Here is a 12,460-nt window from a genome sequence, read left to right on the forward strand (position 1 = left end):
CCTGAGTTCAGCCCCAAGTACCTCCAATAAAAATAGAGAAATAAATCTAATTACGTCCCTCACCAAAAAAAAAAAAGGCACTGGTTAATGAGGTCTTTCATTAGGTGGTCCCTGACTCCCTCTGCCACTCTTGCATAGGGAACCCTCCACCCTTAGAAATGGCTAATAGGACTCTAGAAATCAATAGGTCTTTATAATAAGTCTTGCAATTTTTTTTTCCATTTTCTGGTGTTTCTCAACCCACTCTCAAATTGATTCTCTACTTTTAAGTCTTAACGTTGTCATCCTCTCTTCCATAAAGTCCTCCCAACCATATCCTCTTCTCCTTTACCCCTGTGCCCATAAAAAAAGTACACTTCGTTTATAATTTAAAGAATCTTAGACATCACAATTTTTATCTCATTCTTTGTATTCCAAGTACCTGAAGCAAAGTTAGGAGGGCTTTAAAATGTTAGCTGAATTAAACTGTAATTAAGAGTGAACAATCCTGATGGAGTAGATTGGTGTTTTCTATTCTGAGCCAGTCAGTTTCTGCAGTATAGGCAATAAACACATTTTTGTCCTTTACTGTAATAATAAAAATAAACGGAAGTAAACAAATGAAAGCTAAATTTAGAGATCTTATAACATCTCAGTAATACATTTATAATTAGGGGCTTCAAATCATAAGCAATGGATATTATTATCCATTATAATGTGAATTGTTATTGTTCCAAGTTAAGAAAAAAGATCAGATATTCACCATTACCACTTTGCACAGTAGTACCAAATACTTCTATCTATAGTGTTTACAATATGCCAGGTACTCTACTAAATACTTTACATGTATTAACTCACTCACCCTTACAGCCTAATGAAACAGGTATTATTTTCATTCTATAGCTTAGAAAACGGAGGCTATGCACACAAATAATAAATAAGGGACCCAGGATTCAAACAGAGCAGTCTGGGTCCAGAGTCCTTGCTCTCCCAATATGGTCTTTTTCATGTTAATTAAAACATTTGTTATCTGTAAGTAATATTAAACTTTTTAATTTTGTTTACTGGTAATTAATTAATTTAGAGATCTTATTTCAAGAAATAACCTGGTGGTGACTCTAGCAATTTTACTTGAAGATTCAACTAAAAAGCACTACAAAATGGAAGTGTCACCTTGAGCTATTTCTGGAAAAATAAAAATATATCATACAAAAGAATCATTTGACAATATTGTCTGTACAAGTTTCAAGGTAGGAGGAAGTTGCCACTTTGGATAATAATTTTGAATGCCTGACTATGTATGTGATTGTAGGGTGGGACTGGGAGGATGTGGTCAGGATCTTTACCACTATAAGCAATTAACTTTCACAAAGTAGGATCTGCACAATGACCAAACAGTAATTTAGAAACTGAAGTTATCTCTGTGGGTAAGGAAGTAGTAGAAGTACTACTAACAGCAGATTTATTCTTTCAGAGAAAAAAAAATTCAGGTATGAATTCTCTACTTGCAAAATAATGAAAAGGAGGAAGAGTATTTAAGTGTTTAATTGGCTATTCTTGAAAAACAGATTTGTAGATAATACAGTTTCACTAAATCCCTTATCCTGATTTCAAGGTAAAATGTGCCTGAATGGAAAAGAAAAAGAGTTTTCCTTAAGGTTTATGAAATTACTTTATTTTTTTAACAGCTGTATTGAGACATGATTTACATATCCACTTCCTTATTTCATTTATTAAATGAGGAGCAAAGTGAATCTTAAGTAAATCATAATACTAAAAATTAGTACTGATTATAACAGGAAAAAATATGTACCACCAGTGGTTAATAAATGACTTTTCAAGGTTTTCAATGATCAAATTCCAGAGACTAATTCAATCTAAATGGTGTCTAATACCTAGCCTATACAAAGGACCAATTAAGTGTGACATCTAACTGGCAGTTTGGTAAACGGCTAATTCGAATTCTAACTGGCTATTGAAGAAAAGTGTATGTCTTTTACACACAGAAGAGAAGAGAAGCTTCTGATTTCTTTTCAATAATTCATCTTTTTTCTTTTTTGGATATCCTTAGCTAATCAATAGCTCATAAAACCAAGTCATGTCCCAGACAGAAAGTATCCATAAGCCACCTTTGTATTGGCTAAGGAAAGAAAACCAAAATGGAAGTTTACTGACAAAAGAGACACAGGAAAGAAAAAGATGATGAAGAAACTCACATAAATGCTTAAAAACAAGTATTTCTAGGCTCAGAAGATGTGCAATATAGGATTTTCTTCTCAACTAGTGGAACTGGAACATGAAAACTGATGACATATCCACCAAAGCAACTAAGTCTCATACCCACTGCTGTCATACATATTTAGATTCCAATTTTTATATCAAGTTGATCAATTAATTCAACATTTATCAAGCACTTACTAATTGCCAAGCACTAGGCTAGGTGAAATAGAGACAAAGGCCAATTAAAAACAGTGCTTTAAAATTTTCTTTAGGGACTCAAAAAGTAGAGAATAATTTTTCAATATCTATCTTACACTTCTCTGATCGCTCAGGGCCTACCAGATTTAATTCTTTCTACCAATATTTAATGAAGATATACAAAATACCAGGTGTAATACAAAGCACAGGGAATATAATGAAAAAGATCTTGCAGAGTCATAAAGAGGCCCTTTGTATGAGTTTAGTCCTTTATCACAAAAAGACTTACAGTGTAGGAAGGCAAAAGAGTGATTTGATCAGATTTACGTTTAGAAAGATTGCTTTGAGAACAATATGGATGGGATGAAGTAAAACTTTAAAGGTAAGCAGATGAAGCTGCCATTATAATCCAAATGAAAAACATTTAGAGTCTGATTTCAGGTAGTGGCAGGGGTGATAGAAATCGAGACACCAAAAATAAAAAAAAAATAGACATTTTAAAGAAGAAACAATTTAAGACCTGCTAGAAGTAGGTGTTATTGGAGAGTAGTAACTGATAACTATCTATAACTGGATAGCGGTAAGGGTCCTTCTCCAAATTAAGGGTGAATAGGCTTGAAAAGAAAATAATGAGTTTAGTTTTGGACAAGCTGAGTTAGAAACAAAAAGTAATAAACTTTAATACCTTAAAGTCATACACTGAGGTCTCAACTATGGAATAATGTTGGATATTTTCAGAGCCACTTATAAAAAAAAGTTAACTCTTTGTGAAAGTCTACTGATTGAATTTGAAATACATCAGGTTTTTCCTAAATTTTGGCCGTATGTATTTCCATACCTCATTGTATAATACTGGTGGAATCAGTTAATCATCTAGTAAAATCATCTCAATTTCCTCTCTCAGTAAAATAGAAATATTGTTATTCATAAAACTGTACCATTCCAACTGCACCTAAAATAAGTAAATGATTTGCGAAGTGTTTTCAGCTCTTAAAAACATAATTATAGTCCTTCTGATATTTTTTAACCAGTAAATAAAACAATAACAATTTGCTTGCATAATCTTGATAGTTTTCAAAGCTTTCCTATCCATTGTCTCTCTCAATCTTTGTAATAACCCTGTGAGTTATAACAAAAGCCAAATAACAGGTAAGTCTTCTGAAATGTATAGAAGGCAAGTACAGAACCACAACTCATAAACCAGTTTACAGTTCATGCTGTACAAACACATATACTACAGGCTTGGCTATAATATAATACTGTATAAACTGTTTGACATTTAGAAACTATAGTGTTATGCAACCCTTTGATAACCTAGTTGAAAGGAGAAAAACATGGTAATACAATTTAAGTTTATAACCATGTATGAAAATAATCAAAGGTATTTATATTCATTCAAGCTGAGGGAAAGAGAATTGGTAGAGACAAAAATGAAAAGCAAACAGAGCCTCTGCCTGTGAAAACTGGGTTCAGTAACTTGACATAGTGGGAAGCTTAATAGTAAAAATTCATCTCTATCCCACAGACAATGTTTCTCCTCAAAGAAACTTGAGGTTAATTTTTTTTAAGTTATACACACAATTCCATGGGCACAATACAAAATAAATTGAAGGATTTTGTCTCCTTCAATATTATTTAGTTATTTTCTGACACTTCCATATCAATTAACTGTCACTTTGCTGTATTTTACACCCTATGAACTCATGATGTTAACTGTACAAGCCTAAGACAGTCATAAGTATTTAATACTGTAAAACATTTTCCTGATGTAGTAGTAATCAGGGCTTAAAGAAAAATATTCCAATATTCTAGTTGACCAAAGTAATGTCCAACTTCACATCCACAATTATCAGTATATTAACTCTACCTGCCCCCCCAAAAAGTGTTAAAGCAATGTATTTTTACTGGTACATGAAATATTACAATTTAAAATCAATTCTCTATTGTGCAGGGACTCTTTATCATGTTATCCTATTTCCAGAAGAGCTCTTAGTATTTATGAGTACAAACTTCTAATCTTATAGCTGAGTGAACAGAGGCCCAGAAATTTTTTCATCAGAGCCAGGTTCATAATGCCCAATTTTAATCAGTGTGTTCTCCAGCACAGTATTCAAATAACATCCCTCTTTCTCTTTGCTACACTGTTGGATGCTCCCTTTCTGCCTGCTCCCAAGAAGGGGTAAAGAGAAGGAATACAAGTAAATTCAATTACATTTTGGGGGGCAATTTAGTGTCTCAAATGCAAAAGCACTGAGGCTGAAGAGAGAAAGAAGGCTAAACTGAAACTAGTCCCTGTATAATAAGAACTTTGACGACATCTCAAATGTCTATACTAACCCAGACTCCCGTTATCTCCTTTAAAGCTGGCTTCTAACTTGGTGTTCTCATGGAATCGTAATCAACATTGCACCCTCCTTGACTCATTTCACAGTAATAGTAAATTGTGTGTATCACTGAACACTGTAAATATTTTTATTTTTGTCTAGTAAATTATTTTATAAAGTTATAAAATACAACAAAGCTATACTTAAGTACTTTCTCCATAATTCTTAAACTCTTCCTCAAAAATTACAAAAGTTAACACTTTCACTGAAACCAATGTGATAATACAAAAAATATGAAAAGGGAAAAAAATCATCCCTATTTCTTCTTTATCCTCCATCCCATATATCAAGATAATTGTAACTTTTTTGTTTCAAATATATATACATGTTTTACAGAAACAAGTTTTCTAAAATAGGATACTCAGTGAATTATAACTTTCTTCACTCATTAAAACATCACAGACATTCCTTAGAATGAACAGAGAACCCATTTTTAATAGTTCCATAATATTCCATCACAACTATTCTCCCTCTGTGTACATTAAAGTTATTCCTAGCTTTTTGCCACAACAAGCAATGTAGTAATAAACATGTTTGTACAATTCCCTATGTCATATTGAAACAAAGTCAGCCCTTTACATATACATACACAATCACTCTGTATTAATAAGAGGGCACTCGGAAGAGAACCCAGTATACAGGAGGGACTTTCAATCAAGAAATCCCCCTTGGAGAAAGGCTGAGGAGAAAACACTCTTGACTACTGAGACATTATGTTCAAAAGGGATCACAACCTGTTCTAAACGTCCTTAAAATAAGGAAAGACTGGAGAATTAGAAATAAGGTTCAGAATTCATATTACTGGTCTGGAGAACTGAAACAACTAATTACAGGTTCAAAAATATAGTCTTCCTTGTCTTCCAAAGAAAAGCTGCCTAAAAGAATGATTACACAGTAAAAAAATAAAATAGAATAAAATAAACTAAACTAAACTAAACTAAAATAAAATAAAATAAAATAAATAAAATAAAATAATAAAATAAAATAAAATAAAATAAAATAAAATAAAATAAAATAAAATAAAAACAAATAATATTTAAAACACACACACAAGCCAAATCCATAAGATGCTTCTTATGTAACACAGATAAACAGCTTCCAAAAACTGAGATAAAGTTGTCATTTAGGATCAGGGTTTGCACCAAAACCAAACTTGATATTTAGTAGAAAATTAATATAAGATCGGTAGCCACAATATTACAGCATATTTACTATTTTAAAATTTTTATTTTGACATATACAATAAAATAAGGTTTGTTACAATCTCAGGAAAAACAGGAAATCATATGATCACACAACATAAACAACATAATTATTTAAGCATAAAAAATAAAATCTTAAATTTCATCAAGCTGTCTATGGATATCAGATTGGAGAAAACTGACCACAATATGATTAAGAATCATACTTCATCTCGAAAATCTATTATTTACTGACAAAAAAAAAAAAAAAAAAAAAAACCAAAACCCTATAATGGTTGGCTTTGAGCACTACAAAATTTTAAAATGCAAGAGTATCTTGCAAAGCTCCAGTAACAAATAAACAGACTGTACGTTTTAGGTTTTGGCAGATACTATATACTTTCATTCATCCTTGGAAGCACCACTGAAACAGAAGCAAGAGTGCCATCATTCACAGAGAACAAAGCGGTCATTCTGAATGTGAGAAGAGTTTATGGTAACTGTGCATAGCAGACAGAAAGTCCTGGGACTAAGGCAACAATTGTCTTTTCATATTAGTAGATGGCCAGCATTTTACCATCAGAACCCAAAAATTTCAGTCATTCCTTAATTTTCTCCCTTCCCAGTTCTCCATGTTCTCTCTATGAAGTCCTGTTGGTGTGGCACACAAAACAAAAACACATGTTTCTATCACCCTTCTGGTCTGTATGCCTTCTCTCAACAGTAATTCTTTTTCCTTCTTCAAAACAGACTCTTCTCAAAGGAGTTTTCAATGAGTCTTCCTTGATTCAAAACGGACTGGAAGACAAGATGGGATAAAAGAGCTCTTTTCCTAGTGCCCACGCTAGAAAAAAAAAAAAAAAAAGAAAGAGAAAATAATACAAAAATCTCTAATAAGAGCAACATTTCTTACACTCATTGAAACAAAAAAGAAAAAAAGAAAACTCTACCAGCATATCCTCTCATTGTACTTTACCTTGGCCAATTTTAGTGACGTATCCTTGTCCGATACACTTAACTGAGTTATTACAGGTATACGTTTCAACTGCTCTCAACTTTGCCTCCCATATACTCATGCATACGTCTTATATATCATTTAAAAAGCACAACAGAGTTATAATTTATCAAGAATACAACTGAAGATAACATTTCTAAAACTTCAATAAGCAGATATTTAGAAAATATCTATGATACTTCCTGACACACAATCTGAAGGAAGAAATCTTTTTGCAAAATCTACAAACTATGTTGGTACTCGGGCTGACTTGGAAGCCACTCACTGAGCTCTTGACACCTGTGTCTCTTCTGCTCTAGAGAACTATCAAGAATTTAAGGCTTAAGGCAACCCAGTTTATTAACTCCTTATTCTAAATGCATAGCAGTGTTAAACATCGTCATGGCTAAGAAATAAGTCAGTGTCAAATGGTTAAATAACCAACTAACCAATCAAAGAAGAAATAATCAACAAGTTAATTTCAAACAAGCTTTTTAAGTATATACTTAAAATATTTAAAATTCAATACAGTTCACAGATCTAAACACTTTCCACTGGTTTTTAAATTTGCTGCCAGCTAATACTATTACATGCTATGTACCTAAATGCTCTTGGTAAATCTTATTACCACAGAAGTGAATCTGCGACGAAAGAATTCTCATACAACTTCCTTTATTGTGAAGATGAGAGCAAACATTGTGCAAAAGCAGAAAAAGAAAGACAGAAAGATGCTGGTATTCTTTCCTAATTCTTCTACCATTCTTACAAAAAAAGACTACTCCGTCCCTACCCCTCCCATCTCCCACCTCCCACTAACCACTCCTCACTCATTCCAGGAAAAAAAATTTTTTATCCAATAAAAAAAAAACAGCAACCAAGTAAAATATAGAAGAATACCTGCAATATTTTTCTTCCCAAGACTTGTCCCAGGCAAGGATCCTCAGGCATTCTCTCCCATGTGATCCTCCACCACTTCTTCAACCATTAGTGATGCATCCTGAATGATGGTGGAGGGTTCAGAAGTTTATAGTAGATGTAGTATTTTGAGATCAAGGATCATATCCATCTCCTCACAAAAAGGATGGGGCCTTTAAGATGGTCCAGAACACCACTTCACACCTCTGTGACTATACTCACATATTACTATTCTAGTATTAAGCAATTCCTACTCTCACCCCAAAAAACCCCACCAGGATACCTGAGAATTTTGACTAGATCAGTCTTTATTTTTCCCTTTACTACCCATTATTTTAATTTATTTACATCTTGACTCATTCTACAAAAGATGTTGGATTCATACTGCCCTGTATTAGTAAAGCAATACTAAGAAGATACCCTTACTTTAAGGTATTCTCCACATACATACCCTCTCCCATAAAATCTACATGCAATGAGGAAATCAGCCACCCCCACCCCAATACTCTGGGTAAAGAAATTTCAGAGAAGTCTGAAAATACACTTCTGTGAGAGTATAGGAAATGAAGAAAGGAGATGGTTGCCAAGAAGGACCAGAAAGGTTGTATGTTACAAAGAAAATTATGGACTTGAGACTATGTGTAAATCAAAGTGGTTTAGGTAACCACTGTTACCCTCATATTGCTCTCCTCCTTCCCTCTCGGCATAACTTATTATGCTTTGTTTTTTAAATAAAAATATGCTCCTTACAAAACAGCATTATGTTTTTAGGAAAATGAAAAGTATTCCTCTTTCATTCCTCCATCTTTTTCTCAAAAGGAGACCATTCATGCCTTTCTTGTGCATATTTGAACAGGCATATGATTTCTGATCACCAATAAACTAAACATACTGCTCTCACAACCTGCTTCTTCACTTTACGTATCTAGACCATCTTTTCCCATCTGTATGTAGTGATCTAACTCATCTTTCGTAATATTCATGTAGCACTCCCTGGCGTCCCTGGAACACATACCTGATTCCGTGCCCTGTAACATATGCTCATATTTCAATCTTTATCTTTTTTACTTTAGGTTCTAGAAAGTTTCCTAAACCTTACTTCTAAATCATTAATTTGGCTTTCAGCCCTTCATGCTTCCTTTTTTTTTTAATTTTAACAATTTTTGTTTGTTTGTTTCTGAGAACTCTGCAGATTGCTTCTTTGAGAACATTCTATTCTTTTCAGTTGTGTTATCCTCATTCTTGGAGGATACAAATTACATATAAGTTCCACCTATTTCTTGCAACATTCTCATTTCCCAGAAGTCACTATTTCTCTCAGTTCATCTTCTATTTGTATTATTGGTTTTCTGGTAATCAATAGTATCCCAAATTTGTGAATGGTGTTTCAGAGCTGGGTTTCTCCTGCAGACCTACAACTCTGTCCCTCTCTGAAGGCACCTTCCTTGAATGAGAGAACTGATTTCAGGCTGAATGTGAGTGTGTGGAGCATATCAAGAGACATATTTTAATTCAGAAAGTGTGGTCATTTTAAAGCAGGTTGTGGGCTGGAAACTCTACAGTTGCTAATAATAGAAAGACTACTTTTGGGGTGGAGCTTTTTATTGTATTTCATGTATGTGGAACCATACAGAGGTTTCCTCCCCTCTGTGTTCTCAGGCCCTGCTCTGCTACTCTCTTCAACCCCAGCACACATACCACAGCTTTCTGCAGATTCATCTTGTGCAGAACACAAGTCTTTTAGAGACAAATACCCTTGCTGACAACCATTCTGTACAAATGAAGAAGGAAAGAGTTCAGCTAGTGCAGGCAGTTTTTAGATTTATTACTCTGATGATCAATCCTACAGACCCCTTCAATTCTTTAAAACTAGTAACAATACAAATGGAGTTTCTTGGGGTCCACTGAGGAGAAACTTCTCACTTTCAGTTGTGGCTCTTCTCTGCTCTGGTTTCTTGGAAACTGTCATTCCATCTACTTTCTATCTTCAGGGAAATCCCCAAAACCTAATACCAATGTCATCCTTTCTTGCTGTCTAATGCTAACTGCTTATTAACTTTTTAAAAAAACATAAATTTTTAGTCATTTCAAACAGATCCTCCGTCATCCTTTAACAAAAGTCTTCTCAAATTCTCAACATGTATTTCCATCTGTATTTCTTCACATACAAAGAAGTATGAAGTATCCACTTCTGTAGTTCTATGAACAGAAATACTCTGCATAGCAAACTATGCATAGTATTCTTTTACTCTATTCCCGTCATTCCACTCCCACAGGTTTTATTATTACTAATCATCTAAAATTTTATGTCCTAGTTGTCATTTTTTCGTATCTTCCATTTTATTAGGAATATTTTCTCTAGTTATATTATACTGCAAATGTACACCAAAGTATGTTATTTACAACTTTTTTTTTACCATAAGTCTCACTGACTAACTTGGTTTTGGTTTGTTGTTTGTTTTTGTTCATCTATGTGCAATGTATGTTTGTTTTTTCCATCCAGAATTCTCCATTCTGATTCATTTCATTTTGCTTAAGTAGTTCCAAACAATATACTCATTCAAGTTCGTGTTATAGTTCAGAGTCTTTGGAGAGAAAATGTATTTTGTCTTCATACTTTAAAAACAGTTTTGCTGCATACAGAACCTTAGTATTTTTATCTCAGAATCCTACAGGAATTTTTCCACTATTCCCTAGTATCCACGGCTGCATTAAAAAAGTCAGATGCCAGTCCAATTCTTTTTTTCATTAGGGTAAACCAAACCAGTTTAACTGGAAACTTGATTTTCTTTTGATCCTTGGAATTCAAAATTTGACCAGTATTTGATTTTTACCAGAAATTTGACTTCAGTATATCTTTTTTTAAGGCATTCTTCAGCTCATTTTTTCAGGTATTCTTCTTACTCTACCATTTCATTGTCCACTATTTCTGCAGTTACGTATTTTTCACTTCTGGAACTCCTATTTCACAAATAGTGATCTCTTGGATCTATTTTATAGGTCTCAAACTTTTCTCTCATAATGTTCAACTCTTTTTGCTCCACTCTCTGAGAGAAATCTCAATATCACTTCCCTTTATAAAAAATTTATTGTGAAATATTTTAGACAAACAAAGAAGTATAAGGTATTATTTAATAAACATCTCTGTATCTACCTCCCAGCTTAGGAAAAAAAAGTCACTTAGATAACAAAAATACCTTCCTTTCTTTCCCTCCCAGAGATCACGTAAGTTTGGTATCTATCATTTCCATGGATTTCCTTATATATTTCATGTAGTCTTGCTTTGCATTTTGAAGCTTTCATATAAAAATCATACTTTATATATTCTTCTGCACTCTGTTTTCTATACTCAGCATCATTCTGTAAATGTATCCACTGAATATGGTTATCATAATTCACTGATTTACTGTGTTTATGGTTAAAAGTCCTTACATGGATATACCACAGTTTATTTATCCACTCTTCATTTATTAGGGCTTAAGATTAATTCCAGTTTTTAGATCATCATTCTAAGTGAAGTAAGCCAGAAAGAGAATGAAAAATACCATATGATATCACTCACATGTGGAATCTCAAAAAAAAAAAGAAAGAAAGAAAAAGAAAAAAGAGGACACTAATGAACTAGTCTACAAAAGAAACAGACTTGCAGACATAGTAAACAATCTCATGGTTACCAAGGGAAATGAGGTGGGAAGGGATAATTGTGAAAGTTTGAGATTTGCGAATGTTAACCACTACATATAAAAATAGATTAAAAAAAACAAATTTCTTCTGTATAGCACAAGGAACTATATTTGCTATCTTATAATAAGCTTTAATGGAAAAGAATACAAAAACAAATATATGTATATATATGCATGACTGGGACATAATGCTGTATACCAGATTGACACATTGTAACTGACTATACTTCAATTAAAAAAAAAGATTGCTTCCAATATTTCACTCTTACAAACAACACTGTTATGAACATCCTTATCCATCTCTCTTTGCACTTATTGGTGAGTTTCCTTAAGGCAGTGTTTTCCTAACTACAGCTCACAATGCACCAATAAAATCACCTTAGTAGGTCACAGATTTAAAAAAAAAAGAAAGAAAGAAAGAAAAAAAAGAGTGGTGATGCATTAAGGGGAAAAAGGAAGAAAATGAACAGAGTAGTAAGGCACAGAGATAGATTAAAATGCACTGTTTGGAGTAAGAGTAAATTCTGTTTCCTGAAAATATGATTTCAGTTATGTCATGGTCAAATCAATAAAACAGATCAAAACAATGCTAAGGTATATGTATGTGTATGTGTATATACATACATATAAATGTACAATTTCTAGGTCACTGGAGAAATGTTCATTTGAATTTACTAGACATTGCCAAATTACTCTTGAAAAGAGTTGTTTATATTTCTGCAAGCTAACAGTTCTTGTTGCTACACATGCTCACCAACACAGTATAATCAAGCGTTTAAATTTTTATCGATTTGTTATCAGTCTGAAAATATATTTCAAAACACTTGTTTTTGAATGATTTTGCTAGTTATTTCTAGGATATTTTTCTTTTAGTATTTGAAGATTGAATTCTTTGACATATGGCAT

The 12,460-nt window shown here is 33.0% G+C and overlaps 1 protein-coding gene and 1 long non-coding RNA gene across 4 annotated transcripts in view; both read right to left on the reverse strand.

Moving 5' to 3' along the window:
* MACROD2 (mono-ADP ribosylhydrolase 2) overlaps positions 1-12,460 on the reverse strand; it is a 1,866,240-nt gene that overhangs the window by 1,813,458 nt on the left and 40,322 nt on the right. The window lies entirely within an intron of this gene.
* Positions 76-12,460, reverse strand: part of LOC116657917 — a 28,040-nt gene continuing 15,655 nt past the window's right edge. The window contains exons 2-3 of the long non-coding RNA XR_004313089.1: positions 7,854-7,953; positions 76-6,806 (exon numbers count right to left, since the gene is read on the reverse strand). This is a non-coding gene — a long non-coding RNA (uncharacterized LOC116657917). The remainder of the gene's footprint in view (positions 6,807-7,853; positions 7,954-12,460) is intronic.

This window comes from Camelus ferus, chromosome 19, assembly GCF_009834535.1.
Source record: "Camelus ferus isolate YT-003-E chromosome 19, BCGSAC_Cfer_1.0, whole genome shotgun sequence".
NCBI lineage: Eukaryota > Metazoa > Chordata > Mammalia > Artiodactyla > Camelidae > Camelus > Camelus ferus.